This window comes from Pantherophis guttatus, chromosome 4, assembly GCF_059756535.1.
Source record: "Pantherophis guttatus breed Tessera chromosome 4, ASM5975653v1, whole genome shotgun sequence".
Classification (NCBI taxonomy): domain Eukaryota; kingdom Metazoa; phylum Chordata; class Lepidosauria; order Squamata; family Colubridae; genus Pantherophis; species Pantherophis guttatus.
The window spans coordinates 147,816,471-147,834,021 of record NC_142066.1 but is presented as its reverse complement, the minus strand read 5'-3'; the positions used below and the strand labels follow the sequence as shown (position 1 = coordinate 147,834,021).

The window sequence follows — 17,551 nt, the reverse complement described above, 5'->3', positions numbered from 1 at the left end:
GTGGACGAGGGAGTTGCAATTCCAGTAGGAGTTGGGAGGGAAGAACAAGGATAATATTAGGAACAATTTTAAAGGGGATTTTAAATTTAGTTTATATATCAATGACTTGCCAGGGTTAATGAAAGATCCCATGGTACACATGCCAATGATCCTAAATACTTACTGTAACAGCTTGTTCTATGCTGATGATGTGATTTTATTATTGTATTCACAAGTAGGATTATGTAAGTTATTAAGAAGATTCAGCTCTTATTGCCAGGATAACTCCCTAACCATTAGTAAATCTAAATAAAAAATCATGGTGTTTGGAAAATAATCATTAGAGACATAGATGGCAATTAGATGGTGAACCAATTGAACAGGTTAACACCTTTGTATATTTAGGTGTAACTTTTTCCAAGATTGGATTTTGGGCTTGCCATCATCAACAGAGTACACTTAGAGCAAAAGCTCATTTGAATTTACTGCTTAAACTAAAGAATCATAGTTACCTAGAGTCCCTAGCTCCATTAATTAAAGTATATAAAGCTAAGGTTATGGCCTTATGCTCTTGTTTGGAATAGAAGTTTGGGGTCTATACTTAACCATAGTCCTAGAACAAACACAGTCCCAGCATTTGAGATGTATTTTGGGTGTAGAGCTAAGAACATCTGCTGCAGCAGTTAGAGCTGAATTGGGAATTCATACAATTCATGCACTATCCAAAATTAGAACATATAACTACTGGCACAAAGTAAATGAAATGGAGACTGATAGACTCCTCAAGTTCTGTCTACAAGAGCAAATAAAATCACAATCACAAATTTCCTGGATCACCAAACTAACAAATTTTCTCAGAAGCTGCGGCCTTCCTGTCTCTTGAGTAACAGGAAAACGATTTAAAAAAAGAGCTGCCCAAAGAATTAAGGATATAGAAATACAAAATGGCATATCTATCCTTAGTAAGGTAGGTAACTTGAAACGGCTGAGCACACAAACATACTTTTTCAAATAGACAGCTATTTGAAGTTACAACTGCCAAAACATCTTAGGGAGATATTTACACAAGCAAGATTTGAACAGCTCGACACAATGATCAGATATGGGAGACTCCATTCTATACCCTACAATGAACCTCTCTGGATTTGCGGAGCAGCTGAGGTAGAAGACCTGGTTCCCATCCTATTTGACTGTTGCTTGTATAAGGGTGTGAGAGACAGGTATCTCAGAATGAGCCATTGGGATCCCCATATCAAAACAACTTACCTTATGTGCAGTCAGAATCTGAAAATAACATTTAACACATCACAATACTTAAGCAAAATGGTTCTGTTGAGATCTGCATATGTGAGACTGAAATGGGGTAGATTATAGGGGTGACACCAAAATACAATTTTATCATATTTTATCTGTATCTTAAATTATTGTATTCTATTCCAATTTCATTTTAAATTGTGTTTTATTCCAATTTCATTTTAAATTGTATTTTATACAATTCCATTTTAATTTGCTTTTATCAAATTTTAGTTTGTTTCTGGAACAAACAAATTTATTTAATTTGTTTCTGGAACTTTGCACTTTGATATGGCCCAAGGGCTAATCAGTAAAGACTCATTGTCATTGTCATTGTCCTAAGAGGGATGGACTTTTAAAAGTTCCAACCAAGAAGAGGCAATTGAGAGGAAACTATTGTAAATAATGAAGACAAGTTTTGCTTCTTCAATGTCTGCATTAGCTTCTAGCCTATTTAAGCCAACATGTCTTTCAGTGAACTTCCATGACTGAGACTGGACCTAAACTTTAAGCTTCTCCAGTCCTAAACTAAAACTTTACTCATGATACCACATAGACATAGGGGTGAAATGTCATGGTACGTTTCATTTCTGATCTTCAAACATAAGAAGTTCAGAATTTTCTTAGAGAAAATATTGATAACACTATGCGTATCATGTGTTTTTGATATTATAGCTGCAAGAATTAAATATATCTAAAACAAATGCTATCCATGAATTACAAACCTATAATTAAGTCACAATTGTTTATTTTACAGTCACCAAATTCTATGGTAAATAATTTCTGATTCTTGTATGGGAGCTCAGTAGTAAAATCAATCAGAAAAGGTATAATAGATCTAGAGCCTTATTTACATATTTCTGCATAATTTGTCTCAATACTGTTTTTTACCAAGTGAGTAAATTTTTAGTAATCATTTCCTGTACTGGAAAATAAAATAAGATTCACCAGATTCAAGTACCTCAAAATACACTATATATGTGGAAGTACACTATATATATAAGCCAGCCTCAGCTCTGCAAACTTTCATTGGCATACATACAATTTCCTTTCCTTTCCTATTTCTCTCCTTCCAATTAATTCCTAAACATTTCCCTCTCTTTTAATGACCTACTAGTATAATTGAAGAAAACTTTTCATTTTTATGCTTTACTATTACCAATCAACAATGGAAATAGAAAACATTTTCCTCATCCACCCGCTCTTCCTTTTTCAACCTCACCCCTCCTACCTAGTGGTGGGTTTCAACAGGTGTTACCATTGATTTGCTCTTTGCACGCGCTTTGCGCAAGCACACTGAATTTCAGAACAGCTGAGGCACAACAATTCTCTCTGCTGTGCCTATCAGCTGGGCTAAAAATGAACAAATATAGGTAGGTATAGCGCAGGGGCTGGGGGAGAGCTCAACTGATGGTCGGAGTGAACTGGTTCGCTCTTACCTCACCATCTCCGCTACCAGCTCGCCCAAACTGGGGAGAACCGGTAACAACCCACCACTGCTCCTACCCTTGTTTTAGCAATGAATTTCCATTTCATTGATGGCTTCTAATGGAAAGTTCAGAAGGGAGAAATAATAACTGCATTTAAAGAGAGACATGTTATGTCCACTGTACACTTAATTCAAATTCCATAACTTATTAGGGCAGTTACTATAGAGTGGCAGTGGAAGATTATTTTAGATCCACAATATTTTACATTGCTGTTCAGCATCTACATGAAGATAAAATAGACAGTCATTCAGAAATGTGAAGGTAATGACTTCAGAATACAGATGACACTCAGCTCTATTCACTTTTTACTTAAATCAGCAAAGCTGTCCAAATGCTTGGCATCCACTTGCACAGTATGGTTTATTATTTATTAAAGGTAATGATTCCCCTTTCCAGTCATGTCTAGGGGGCAGTGCTCACCACCATTTCCTAGTTAAGAGAGACAACATTGTCTGAAGACACTTCCATGATCATGTCACTGGCATTACTATACGCCAAGGCACACAGAATGCTGTTATATTCCCACAAAAGTGATACCTATTTCTCTACTTGCCTTTGCTTTCAAATTTCTACGTTGGCAGGAGCTGGGGCAAGGAATGGGAGCTCACCTGATCACACAATACTCAAATCTCAAAACCAGACTGTCAGCTTTCCAGCTGACAAGCTTAATGTCAACTCGCAAAGCATTTCTAGTCTGCTCTCGAGCTGCCATGGGCAGCAAGGTGGGGAGCACATTCCCCGCATACCTTCTTCCAACTTTGGATGTCAGATTACCAAAACCTGTTTGTGAGATGTGTTTCTACAGCCTGCGAGAATGCCTCGTTGGAGAATGTGATTTATGACACAGACTGAGAGGAAGGGGGAAACAGGGTCAAAGTTGAGCTGTAACTTATGTGCGGCAGAGTAGACCTCACTTGAGTAGATGCCGACATGTTGCTCCTAATAAATAATTGGATTTCTTTTGAAACTTGGCTCGAAACTCATGAGTTAATTAGGGCATCTGTTGGAACCTTAACACTTAGCATCTTTTTCAAAAACTTTACTCTAAAAAGGAAATAGATAGTAAGAAATTGAAGGACTTTTTGAAAAATTATGAACAAATGGAGGGAAGTATAGCAAGAAATTATAGAAACGATCCAAAAATTAAAATTGGGGAAGGCACCAGGTGAGGATGGGTTGCCGGCAGAATTTTATAAGGAATTTAAAGGTATAATAGTGCCAAAATTAGAAAAATTGTATAATAAAATTTTGCATGGTGCGGATATTCCAGCGTCTTGGAATAGATCACTGATTTCTTTGATTCCCAAACCAGGAAAAGATTTAGAATTGGTAGAATCTTATAGACCTATTTCCCTAATAAATCAGGATGCAAAAATATGTACAGATATTTTAGCGAATAGATTAAATAGCTTTATAGGCAAATATATAAATGGTAATCAAGTAGGCTTTGTGAAAGGTACATATATGTCAGACATAGTTAGGAGAGTTTTGAATATTATAAATATTGCAGAATATAATAAGGATAGAATAGGAATATTAGCGTTGGATATATTTAAAGCATTTGATTCAATTCAATGGGAAACGATTATAGAATTGATTAAGGCTTATGGATTTGGAGATAAATTTACTCAAGTTATTTCAAAATTATATCAAAAGGGGGTTGCCAGAGTAAAAGTGAATGGGATTATAACAAAAGAGATAATTTTGGAAGCAGGTACAAGACAAGGGTGTCCTCTATCCCCAGTATTGTTTTTACTAGCTATGGAGATCTTAGCAGTAAAAATAAAAGAAGACGAAGATATTTTTGGATATAAAGGTGTTAAAATTAATTTGTATGCCAATGACACCCTGATTGTAATGAAAAATCCAGAAAAAGATATTGAAAAGATTAAGATGCATTTAGAGGAATTTGAAGAGCTTACTGGATTATCTATAAATTGGACTAAATCAGAAATGTTATTAAATTCGGATATAAAAAAAGGAAAAGAGAAATTTAAAAATCAATTCGGAATAAAAGTTAAAGAAAATATAAGATATTTAGGAATAATATTATCAACAAAGATAAATGAAATGAAAAAGTTGAATTATGATAGACTGATAAGAGAAATTGATGAGAAAATCGGGAAGTATAAGAAATTAAATTTCTCTTGGTTTGGGAGAGTGGCATTAAGTAAAATGATGTTATTACCGAAATTCAATTTCCTATTTGAAATGCTCCCAATATATATCTCTGAAAAGGATATGGAATTATATCAAAAGAAAATTGACAAATTTTGTAATGGTGATAAATGTCTAGCATAGTTAAAAAATTATGGTATCAAAATCAAAAGGAAGGAAGTCTTGGGATACCTAAATTGATTAATTATTATAGATCCTTTCAAGTGAGGACTGTAGTTAAAATAATTGTTGGTCGAAACGAACTATGGGGAAAATTGGAGTTGGGAGAAATTGAAAAATGGGGAAGAATATATTTTATGGAGAATATAGCGGAAAAAATTAAAGTTAGAAATGATTTGTTAAATAGTTTGCTGAAAACTTGGAGTAAATTTGATAGAAAATTGATTCCAGACAGATTACAATTGGGGAAGTTGGAAGATGGGGATTTCCCCATAAATTTAAATAGGGAGAGGAAACAGGTGTTAAAAGAGGAAAATCTGGAAGGAATAAAAGAATAGATAAACGTGGTAAGAGATGATATTAAAAAAGAGAAAATATATGAAAAGTGGAAATTGAATTGGTGGGAGAAGATACAGGTTAATAATTGGAATAAGAAATATAAGGATAAAACGAGGGTAGAAAGGTTAAAAACGGAATTTGAAGAAATAGTGTCCCAATTAGGAATGGAAGAAATTGGAATTAAGGGATTGGTTAGTAAGGTATATAAAATTATTAATTTGGATAGTAATTTACAAATGATGATGAAAGATAATTGGGTAAAAGATTTAGAAACAGATATTACAGAACAGGAATGGACTTTGAATTGGAATAGTAGAATAATGAGGACCTTATCAATAAGAATAAAGGAGCATAGTTACAAAGTTATCTGGAAATGGTACCTGTTCCCAATAAGATTATATAAAATGAATAAAAGTGCTAGCAAGTTATGTTGGAGATGTAAAGTGGAGAATGGGACATATGAACACATGTGGTATGGATATCGTAAAGTGAAGAATTTTTGGTTACGAATAGAGGAAGAATCTAGTAAAATAATTAAAAAGAAGGTAAAGTTGGGAGTAGATACCATCCTCATATTAAAGTTGAATGACAAGTTAACAATTGATGAAAGAGAACTTGTAAGGATATTGGTCATTATGGGACGAATTGTGATTGCAAGATACTGGAAATTGAATACTGAATACAAAATAAATGAATGGTTCAGAGAAGTTTGGAAAATTGCTCTTAATGATAAGTTAACGTGTGATATAAAATTAAAAAAAGGATTATTGAAAGAAAATATATTTTGGAGGATATGGCAACCATTTGTGGACTACGCAATCGGGAACTTGGAAGAAATAATGCCAGTGCCAATGCAAAGAGAATTTTGGAAGACCTGAAGATGAAGAAAAAATTCCCCCACTTCTCCCTATTTTGTATTATACACTGGGTATGGTTTTGTGTTTTGTGTTTTGTCTTTAATTAAAAAAAAAACACTTAGCGTCTTTAACCACTAAGTCATCACACCTCTTATTATTACTTGGGCATTCAACTTGATGCCCTTTATCCAAAAGGAAAGATTTACCCGCAGATTCTCATACTGAATCTCTACTATGGAAGAGGTTAACCAACCATACAAGGGCCAATAAACTTAAGCTGAATTCAAGCATGTCATAGTTTCTGTGTATAGATCAGGGGTGTCAAATTCACATCATGGCGGCATCATGTGATGTATCATTACTTTTTTCCCCTTCGCTAAACCGGGCATGGACATGGCCAGTGCATGACGCATCCGGCCCACAGGCCGTGAGTTTGGCAGCCCTGGTATAGATGATTATCAGTAATTAGGAAGCTGGCTTATTATACGTAATGTAGCCTTCTACCTGAAGGGACAGATGGATGGTTTGAGAATCTTCCTGATTTCAGTCAAAGTACAGGGGACTCAGGGACAAGGAATACTCTGACCAGTTTCAGTTTATTCTTCCCACTGGTAAAACATATTTTTAAAACCTCACAGTTGGATTACTACACTATTCTTTATCTAGAACTTGTTTAAAAGCTGATGCAAAGCACATGTTCATTTGTTAATTTAATTGCAGTTCTTAACTGCATTTAATTGTTGTTCTTAAAGAACTACACAGGTTACTTGTGAGTTACTAGGGCTAATTCAAGAAACTGATGTAAGCTTATGAAACCTTAAATGGTCCAGGATGTACGGTGTCCTGAAGCCTAGTTATATTGTGCTGATGTACAAGAGCTGATTGTTAGATTTGCTGGAATTGTTGGTATATATTTATAAGCACACCACTGTTCAGAATTCAAATGTTTAAAAGACCACCTCCCAGAATATTACCCAGTTCTCCTCTCTACCAAGAGATCTAGCTCAGATTGCAGCAGATAAAAGTGCCATTTGTGATCACGAAAATCTTCCTCCATTAGTACTCAATTCTTAAGGATCACATAGGTAAATCTACTCAAGGTTGATATATTCTGAACCTGGCTCTTTAGATTTCCCACATAATACAACCAGCACCACTGTAATTAAATTCATTTACCTTGCTACTGATTATCCTTTTTATTCCTTTTTTTTTTTCTCAGCATTGTAGACTTTTCACATTATGTTCCCAGAATATGGTAACAGAGCCTGATCGTTTGGGTCTCAAGTGAGAATTCTGGATTGATTTGTCCTATAATCTGTTTGGGGAGCGGGTTGCTATCCCTGATATTCTCATAATATATGAAGCACAATCCCTTTTTTGTAGCAACCATACTGTTAGCATATCTGTCACCAATCCCATTAGTTTCTTCCACCTATTTATTGGGGGCCACATGCTGCCACATGGCATCACTAATATCAACAGCATATACTCTAGAAAAAATCTTATCAATTCAAAGTTGCCTAGCTTGCATACTGTATACATAGTTATGTTAAACAGAAATATAATAAGATTATTATGAAATTATAATTTACTTATTTATAGTGTCTAAATGTTGTTTCAAGGCTCTTTTCTCGAAGCTTTCACATTACAGTAAAATTATTATAAAACTTGCTATAATGAATTATAACCAGAAGCATGTTATCTCCATATCAGCCATGACTTAATTCTGAATAGAAGAAAATTTTGGAAGATATAGTCATACCGGTAATGTTATAAATTGGTAGCAATTTATAATTAGTTGATTTATATGAGAAAGTCATTTATATTAATTTGAAATTCTTCCTTCTCCATTTCTCTTTAAGCAGCATAGCAATGTTAGCATTAGCATTCCCCTAATTCTAACGCGAAGTGAAAGAATATGAGTTTCTCATCAATGACCAAATTGAAAAGCAAGATAACTTCAGTGGGGAACATGGGTGCACAATCAATAGAAAATTGTTTGCATCATTTCAGTTGTAGGCCACAATTAAATTTATAAATGAGACCGCTTTAAGTACTTATAGATTATGGATTGAATCTCAGATGACCACACTTCTTCCTCATGTGGATCCTCATTAATAAAATATAAAGGAAGATTGTAGACAAATGAAGTGACAGTCTGGTATACCCCCTAGTGGAAGAGAATTTAAGAAATATATACTGAAGACATAGCTAAATTCCAGAAGGAAGAATTCTAGGCAGAGAGAAATAACATGGTTTTAAAATTATATCTTCAAATGTCATGATTAGACAAGAAATGAGACCAGCTTCTTATGTTCTGAATAGTTATGTAGATATTTGTGTACATAGCTCTCTCTCTCTCTCTCTCTCTCTCTCTCTCTCTCTCTCTCTCTCTCTCTCTCTCTCTCTCGTTGTGTGTGTGTGTGTGTGTGTGTGTGTGTGTGTGTGTGTGTGTGTGTTCCATACATCTGACATCATGGAGTGTCTAAAATCACTTATTTCTAATTATCTAGAAAAATATGAAGGACTTATAGTAAATATTGGGTAAGTAGACATTTCATGTTTAATTGAATGTCATTTTGTTTTCTTGCTAAGGCAATTCTTTTTATAGAATGATAGCAATTTGAAATTTTTAGATTGTATATTAGGTACTGTGGAATTTCACTTACATCATGAAATAATTTAATACAATCTCTTTAGCCAAAAATAAATAATACACATATAATCACTTTTCCTATTTCTAAATATGGACTTGATATAAGGAAAAAGAAAAAAGAGGATGGCCAGCGACAAAGATGATGGATTTAATTGGAGATGGATGCAACATTGGAAGTTCTGAACAAGTTGGATACAGATATTTATGGAGAAGTCTTGTGATGAGTAAGAGTTGACACTGACTTATTAGCACCTAATCAATAAATCAACAAAAACATTTAAAAGGAAACGTATGTTTTTATTCTTTCTAAAATATTGCTTATTTCTATTAGATTTTACAACTAGGTAAAATTAGCAAAACTAATTTACAAAATAGCAATAGCACTGAGACTTATATACCACTTTTCAATGCTTTACAGCCCTCTCGAAACAGTTTACAGAGTCAGCATATTGTCCCCAACAATTAGAGTCCTCATTTTACCAACCTTGGAAGGATGGAAGGCTGAATCAACCTTGAGCTGGTGAATATCAAAGTGCCAAACTATTCTAATAGGTTGCCAGGTAACTTCTAATAATTTGTAAAATAATAGATTATTTTGATTTTTCTAATTTGTAACTTCTTATAGCTATATATTGAGCGTGAAAGAAAGAGAAAATGAGCTTTTTACAATCAGAATACCTATTGATATAATTGACTCATGAAAAGAAGTAGATGCTTCTTATACTGTGAAATTATCTATCTGAAATATTCTACAGTAGTCCCTGTTGATTTAAACCCTGAAGATTACATTGTAATTACATACATACACACACACACACACACACACACACACACACACACATATACATCTATATACATCTATATATATATATATATATATATATATATATATATATATATATATATATATATATATATATATATATATATATATATATATATATAATTATAATATATTATTTTTATAATAAAAAGTAACAGTAACTTTATCAAAATTGCAATAGAAGTAGTTGAGAACTAACAACTGCAACATTTGCAAGCTTGGTTACATAAACTGGTTTCACATCAATCTGCATACAAATTACCAATAATATCTTTAGATGTCCATCTTTATAATTATATTTGTACAAACATACTTTGAGGGAGATGAACTAGTCTTGAAACATGAAATATTTTAAACACATTAAAATATGTTTTGTGTCGTACCCTATCCAGTGGTGGGATTCAGCCACTTCACACCACTTCGGGAGAACCGGTTGTTAACCTTCTGAGCAGTTTGGCGAACTGGTTGTTGGAAGAAATCATTACGGCAGAGAACCGGTTATTAAATTACTTGAATCCCACCACTGAACCTATCTATATGCTGAAATGCAATATTAGAATCTGCATGAATGAATTTTATTAAATGGTTATCAGATTATTTAGATTATTCTATATAACAAGATGACAATCAAGCCAAAACCTATACAGTAGGTCTTGACTAACCACCACAATCAAGCCCAAAATTTATGTTGCTAAGTGAGATATATGTTAAGTAAATTTGCCTCATTTTACGACTTTTCTTGCTGCAGTTGTTAAGTGAATAATTGCAGTTGTTAAGTTATTGATATGGTTTGTTAAGTGAATCTGGCTTCCCAATGGACTTTGCTTGTCAGAATGTTGCAAAAGATGATCACATGACCCTGAGACACTACAACCTTCATAAAAACGAACCAATTGCCAAGCATCAAATTTTGATCATGTGACCATGGGGATGCTACAACCATCATAAGTGTGAAAAATAAATCATTACTTTTAGTACTGGTAATATAGCAATTCAAAATACAATTTTCAAAGCAATCCTAAAGGCATTTATCAAATAAACATTTCAAGCACATGGAAAGAAAGAAAGCTTCATGAAGGTTCATATGTTGCTTTTAGAAGTGGCATATCTCATAAAACCAGCTGTTTGATTTCAAAAGCTATTGCTCTTGTGCCTTGTTGATAGCAGTGATGGTATTCAGCCGGTTCTAGCCGGTTCGGGAGAACCGGTAGAAGTGGCGGCAGGAGGCTCCACCCACCCACCCGTTCACGTCCCGTTTTTGATGCTCTGAGCATGCGCGGAAGGTCCTGCACATGCATAAAGGTGGACCGTGCAAAGCAACTACGCATGCACACATGCTCACATTTGCAAACTGGTAGCAAAGGTAAGTGAATACCACCCCTGGTTGATAGGCGTATGATTAACCACTATTAGGAACAATTAGGTCAGTATTAGGAACCATCAATAGAAACAAGACTATGGGCTAGCCAGATTTTTTTTTTTATTCAAGGATTCTTCCTATATTCTAGTATTGCAGCCAGGTTTTATGTATGTTTTGTAAATACTGGTTTAAAATACATCTTGCCTTTCTAGTGATAATGATTTCTTGCACTCTTGCATGGACCATCCTACATTTCAGAGCAATAATCAAATTTCTGCATATCTGATATGCAAAAATGCAGCTCCTCCCCCCCCCTTTACATCTTCTTCCAGACTGAGTTGAAAGGGGCACATCAAATAACAGCAGTAAAAGATTTCAACAGATTTCAACAAGGTACTTTAGTTTTTCAATTTGGACTTCATAAATGATGAAAAACTTGCACGGTCTGTTTTCATGTCTTATTATACTGTAAAAGTTTTACTGTATTTTGAATTGCTCAGTTCTTGCCTGAAATATTCTGTTTATGTTTGGAGAGAACATTGTAAGAAAAAGCCATATTTAAGAAGAATAGATAGTCACAGGATTGGGAGCAGCTATTAAAAAAACAGATTATGTCTGATATGACAGGAGAACACTGAGGTCTATACAGAGAGAATACAAGAGAATACGATAGCATTTTTCAAAGGTATTTGAAAAGGTATCATTATTGTTGTTGATATAGTTGTTATTCCATACTCCAAAATGCTCTCTCACTGGCTAATAGGGAAATCGTCCTAACACTAAGAGTTATCAACAACCTTGTTTTTCTTCTGTGAAGACTGAAGAAGAGAAACATACATTTTTCTATGCAAACACCAAATCTATTTATTAAATAACACCTATCTTTATCTCCTATTGCATTGCAATCAAACAACAGAGGCCACAGGCATTTACAATTTGATTATAATATCAGACCTATGCTGCCCCCTCCCAGGGCTGACATTCTTAACTGGGGCTTATTTTGGTGGTAGGGTTTATATTACAAGCATTCTGAAAAATCGTGCTAGGGCTTATTTTCTGGTTGGGTCTTATTTTCAGGGAAACACGGTATGTAGGACAGCCCAGGAAGAAGCAAACCACCATACTGCAAAAACATAAGGAAGTCGTCAGACTAGGAGACCCAAACTCATTGGTAGCCTCACATTGCAATGAACAAGGACACACATTCATTTTTGCAGTTTCTAAGATTGTTGACTCTGCAGGTACAAAGATAGTGAGGGTAATTATTGAAGCCTGGGAAACAGGCCCCTTGTCAGTCAACAGAAGTGCTGATTTACCACTAGTTTATCAGGTATTTAGGAACCGAGGGCTTGGCAGCACAAAGAAACAACAGCCAATCACCTGCCATCAACACTCCAATCAACCAATAGGAAAGCACCACATAAATACGAATCATAGAATAACCCAAAGCACATATTCCAGTAAAGAATACTGTAGTTCCCTGAGGATAAGTTCCAGTTCAAATCTGAAAGCTCAGATGACTAAACCTCTGGTTCCAGTGACCAACCAGAGTGGATCTTGCAACATTATCCTGGAACACATGTATTTGCCTTCATTCATGCTTTTTATTTACTTCTTTTGGCAAATATTTTTTCTTCTTCTGACAAATATTTATTTCTTACAATGGAGTACATGTAATCTATTATCTTTCTAGTAGCATTTCCAGATCACAAGTTTCTCCATTTTTTCATCTTTAGTATGAATTTAGTTAAAGAAATCCAGATTGGTGTAGTGGTTAAAATGCTGATCTAGAGACTTCCAGTTAACATCGCAGCAGGAACAGCTGGAAAATAGCAGGGCTCCGCTGGGCTCCATGAAAAGCAGCCGGCAACTGCTTGCCAGGAGACCCTAGGGGGTCAAGCCGCTCTGGAGGGGTGGCAAAGAAAGGAGAGGTGCTTTGTCGATCATGAGGAAACTGCAATTTCATCATTGATCTGAAGAAAGCTCTCCCGAACAGCAGCAAGGACAACAGCCATCTTGGTCTGTCACAAGCTGGGACAACCGGGACACTAAGATCTTGTGCATGCAGTGAAACTGGGTGAGATAACTTCCTACTTTTACCCCAAAGATTTAACCCAAGTTAAAAATTTAAAAAACAATCTCCAAATAGTAAGAAAGCAATGATTGAATTTATGGAGAAAGATTAAAGACTAAAAATTAAAGAGAAAGACTAAAGATTAAAGACTCAAATGCAAAAGAAATATTTAAAGGATGTTTTAAAACACAAAAAGCCTAGAAAAAGTTGAACAACATTGTGAAAAGTGATTATTGGGAGAAATTGCCTTTCTAAACTTTATGTTCAATCCCCCTGAATGGCTGACAGTCAGCTGTTTTGACTTTTACACTTTGTTGAATGCTGGAATTGGGAGTAGGGGAGCCATCTACTGGAGGAAGATTACTGCAACGTGGGAAATTTGAAAGTGATGAAAGGAGAGAAAGCAAACAACACCTAGAAGGCTATTTAACCTTGACTTTATCTTAGTGGGCAATTTGGAACATTTGGAATTTGGAACATCTACCAAGCTGTTTGAAGATTTTTAAAGCAACTGAACTATAAATATCAAAAGTTTATTGAACCGTTCATTGAAAGGAGGATTTGAAAGATTTGAGGAAAGATTGGTGGGCCAAGCTGGATTTGATTCACTAACGTCATTTGATAGATCATCCTATGAGGCAAAAGAAGAAAAGCAATAGAAAGGTGGGGGGAGAAAGGGGGAAAGAGAAAAAGAAGAAAAGACAAATAAGACTCTAAAATTTGGACAATTGGGAAGGTGTAAGTTGGAAACAATAAAGACTTTAAAGTATATATTTATAGCTTTTAAGGACTAGAAAGCTAGGGGATTTGGAGGAATAATTCTGGGATTGATAAATTTTATTAATAATTGACTTTTTGGAGGTTTTTTTTAGATATTGGGACCCTGAAATATTAGAGATATATTGAATAATTTTAATATATTAATTTGGTACAAAATGATTCAGCAGGAGACAATAAAATTATATGCTAATGATGGCTAAATTTTTTATGAAAGAGTGACAAAGAATCATAAGGAATGGGATTGTGTAAAGATAAAGAAGTGAATTTAGAAGATCCTCAAAAAATGTGTGAAAAGATGAACAAAATATTCAGAAGACAGATGAGAAATCAGAAGGAGTGGTGGAGGAGACAAATCAAAATAAGCTACAAGAAAACAAAAACAATGAAAAGACAATAACAGTAAATACTAAGAAGCGAATAGGTAATTCCTTAAGAGCTTACAATAGCACAGAGGGGGAAAAAGATGACTTCCTAAAAAGAATGAAAGGGTAATAGATGGGCATCCAAATGATGCAGCAAAAGGAGATAAGGGGCAAGGCAGAGGAAACATTCAGTCCATATAAAAATATTAGAAAGAAGTATAGGATCCCAAGAGAGAAATATTTAAAAAAATCACCAAAAAGTCAATAAACGATGAAATTATAAAAAGGCTGAGAGATGATGGATAGAGACATAATGTAAACTATGATTACATTAAAAACTAATAGAAACAAATAGAAAGTATAAATTGGGGAAATAGTAACACATCTATAGATATGTAATAGAATTTATTATATACTAAATATACTAAAGTTAGGAGGTGGAAGATTGTGATTAGGCATATTTAAATGTATTGTTATGATTAACAGTGTGCAAAAAATATATTGGAATTTATAGCTTTTAAAGACTACAAATTCAGGGAACTCAGAGATATAATAAAGAAATGTAATGGATGTTGAAATATATTTTTGGAGAAAGCAATAAAGAATGATAAAGAGAGAATAGTACTGTTTAAAGATAAAGAAGTGAATATGGAAGAACCCCAACAAGTGAAGAAAAACATAAGTACAAATTGGGGGGAAAGTATTATACATATTAATACATAAAAATATATTATAATTATAATGAGCATGTTAAGGTTAAAAATTGGAAGGATAAAAACTATGTATATGTATATGTAATTGTATTATTATTGTTAACACTTGTAAAAAATGTATTGACCCAGTCATTACACTGTCCAAAAAATATGTTGGTTGTTAAAGGAAAATTGCAAATAAAACATAAGAGCCTTGGTAGTACAGGGGTTTAAGGCACCCTGTTATTAAGCTGGTTATTAAGACCAGCTGCCTGCAATTACTGCAGATTCAAATCTCGCCAAGGCTCAAGGTTGACTCAGCCTTCCATCCTTTCTAAGGTAGGTAAATTGAGGACCCAGTTGTGGGGGCAATAAGCTGACTTTGTATAAATATACAAAAGGATGAAGGCTATTGCTGAGCACATTGTAAGCCGCCCTGAGTCTTCAGAGAAGGGCGGCATATAAATCAAATTAAAAAAAAAAAACATATACAAAAAAATAATAATGCTGACCTAGAAAATAAGTTCTAAGCCTCCCTTTGGGTCAGTCACTCTCTCTTTCAGAACAAGCACCTTATAGAGTTGTTGTGTTGGGGAAAATAGCAGTATTCAGTATATTCACCAACTTGAGTTATATATAAACAAAGATGAGAAAAATATACTAATAGTAGTGTGTTAGCATCAGAACATTTTTTCAGGTGGGGAGGGGGAATAGAATGTCTAAACTCCCAGAGTTAGGCTGAGGCAGAGAAGGGGGATAGGATAGAAGAGGCTTCTGTGGGGCAAGCCTGAGGAAGAGAAGGGGAGAGGAGAGGCCAATCCTAACTACTCATTAATTTTCAAGCTGTAAGTGCCAATTTATCAAGCCTGATCACATAGTTTCGAAGGGAATATCCAGCTAGTAGGTAAATAAATCCAGCTTCCATGACTCAACTTCTAAGCAACTCTATCTGGATGACTAAGAATCTTCATCAATATCTGTCTGTTCCTTTCGCTTTTATTTTTGCTACTTTCACCTTTATATAGAGGAACAATAATTGCATTCATCATCATATCAAGGTGCAGCCTTCACCCAGACATTAAGTTGCATAGTATTGATACTCCATAAACAACCAGATCTATTTTTTAATATACTGCCACTATCCCTACTTTGCATCTTACCATTTTTCAATATTCTCACAGCATTTATGACTTACTTTTCATCATGATTTTTTTTAGACACTAATATTTATAGCATTTATTTTAGCCTCAATCTTACATGTAACACTATCGTTCCATCACAATCTCTAAAAGTACTGGAAGTCACTTCCTAAACCAACCAACCAACCAATCAACAAATAAACAAAACATTCCTTCCAGCATTCACTCACATTCCCTCCCTAAATCATTTCATTGCTTTTATTTTGAATTCCATTCATTCTGCTGGAGGCTCCTTGTTTAGTTATTTCCACACACTTTCAAAGTATTTATTATTATTATTATTTCCATTAAAATTGCTTTGTATTTTCAGTTTCCTTTGTTCTTAATCCTTCCTTCCTCTCTGACTTAAATTTTTTTGGCTATATGTATTTATACAATTTTTTTTCATATTTTTTTCAATATTTCTTCTTCCATAAATTTCTCCTTCATCATCCGCCTCTCTCTCATTATTATTTTATGTAGCCTCCTTTTTCAAATTTCCTCTTAACTCCACACATTTCAGAGGCACCCTGCTATGTAATTCTTTTCATTCTGTTCCAGGAAGCTTTTATATCCTTTTTTCTTATATCTACTTTCCATTCATTCTCAAGGGAAATCAATTTATCTTCTAGTACTTTTTCATACAGGATTCCTTAATTTTTTTTACTGTAGTCATTTACTTTTCTTCAGTTTTATTTTTTCCTTTTCTACCATGTCTATGTCTTCCCTAAGTTACACTCTTGGCATTCAATAGAACTATTTCATATCCAAAACCTCCCATCCCTCTCAGATTCTACATTCTTATTTTAGTCTTTTATCAGACAATCAAGTCAATCATGCTTTTAGCTTAATATTAATTTCTTTGCCATGCATACTTATGAATAAACATATTCATAAACCACATATTCAAAACAAAATACATTTTAAAAATAGATACTCACTAAGCAATCACTATTAGCATTCATTTTTTATTTTCCAAATAACTTATTTTTATATACCCTCTATCTCCACCATATATTTATGGTTTTTAAAAAAAATATCACACCACACCCTAATCACCTATATTACGTACATAAATTTTCCAAAAACTCATACTTAGTTTTTCTATTTTAACCATTCACTAGAGCGTAACACGCAACTATCACCAACTAATGAATTCCTATTTTCATAAGTATCCATAATAATCAAGACAATATCAATTCATATTTACTGAAAAACATATTATTGGCTTTTTTACATAATTAAACTACACCTTCACCTCACTGCATCTATTTAATTTCACAAAATTACATTATTTATTCATATTTATTACATTTTTCTCCTTTCTCTTA

General features: G+C 34.1%; 1 protein-coding gene across 1 annotated transcript in view; it reads right to left on the bottom strand.

Annotated features, from left to right (window-relative positions):
• Nucleotides 1-17,551, bottom strand: part of PTPRN2 (protein tyrosine phosphatase receptor type N2) — a 717,244-nt gene that overhangs the window by 413,010 nt on the left and 286,683 nt on the right. The gene's annotated exons all lie outside the window — the stretch shown is intronic.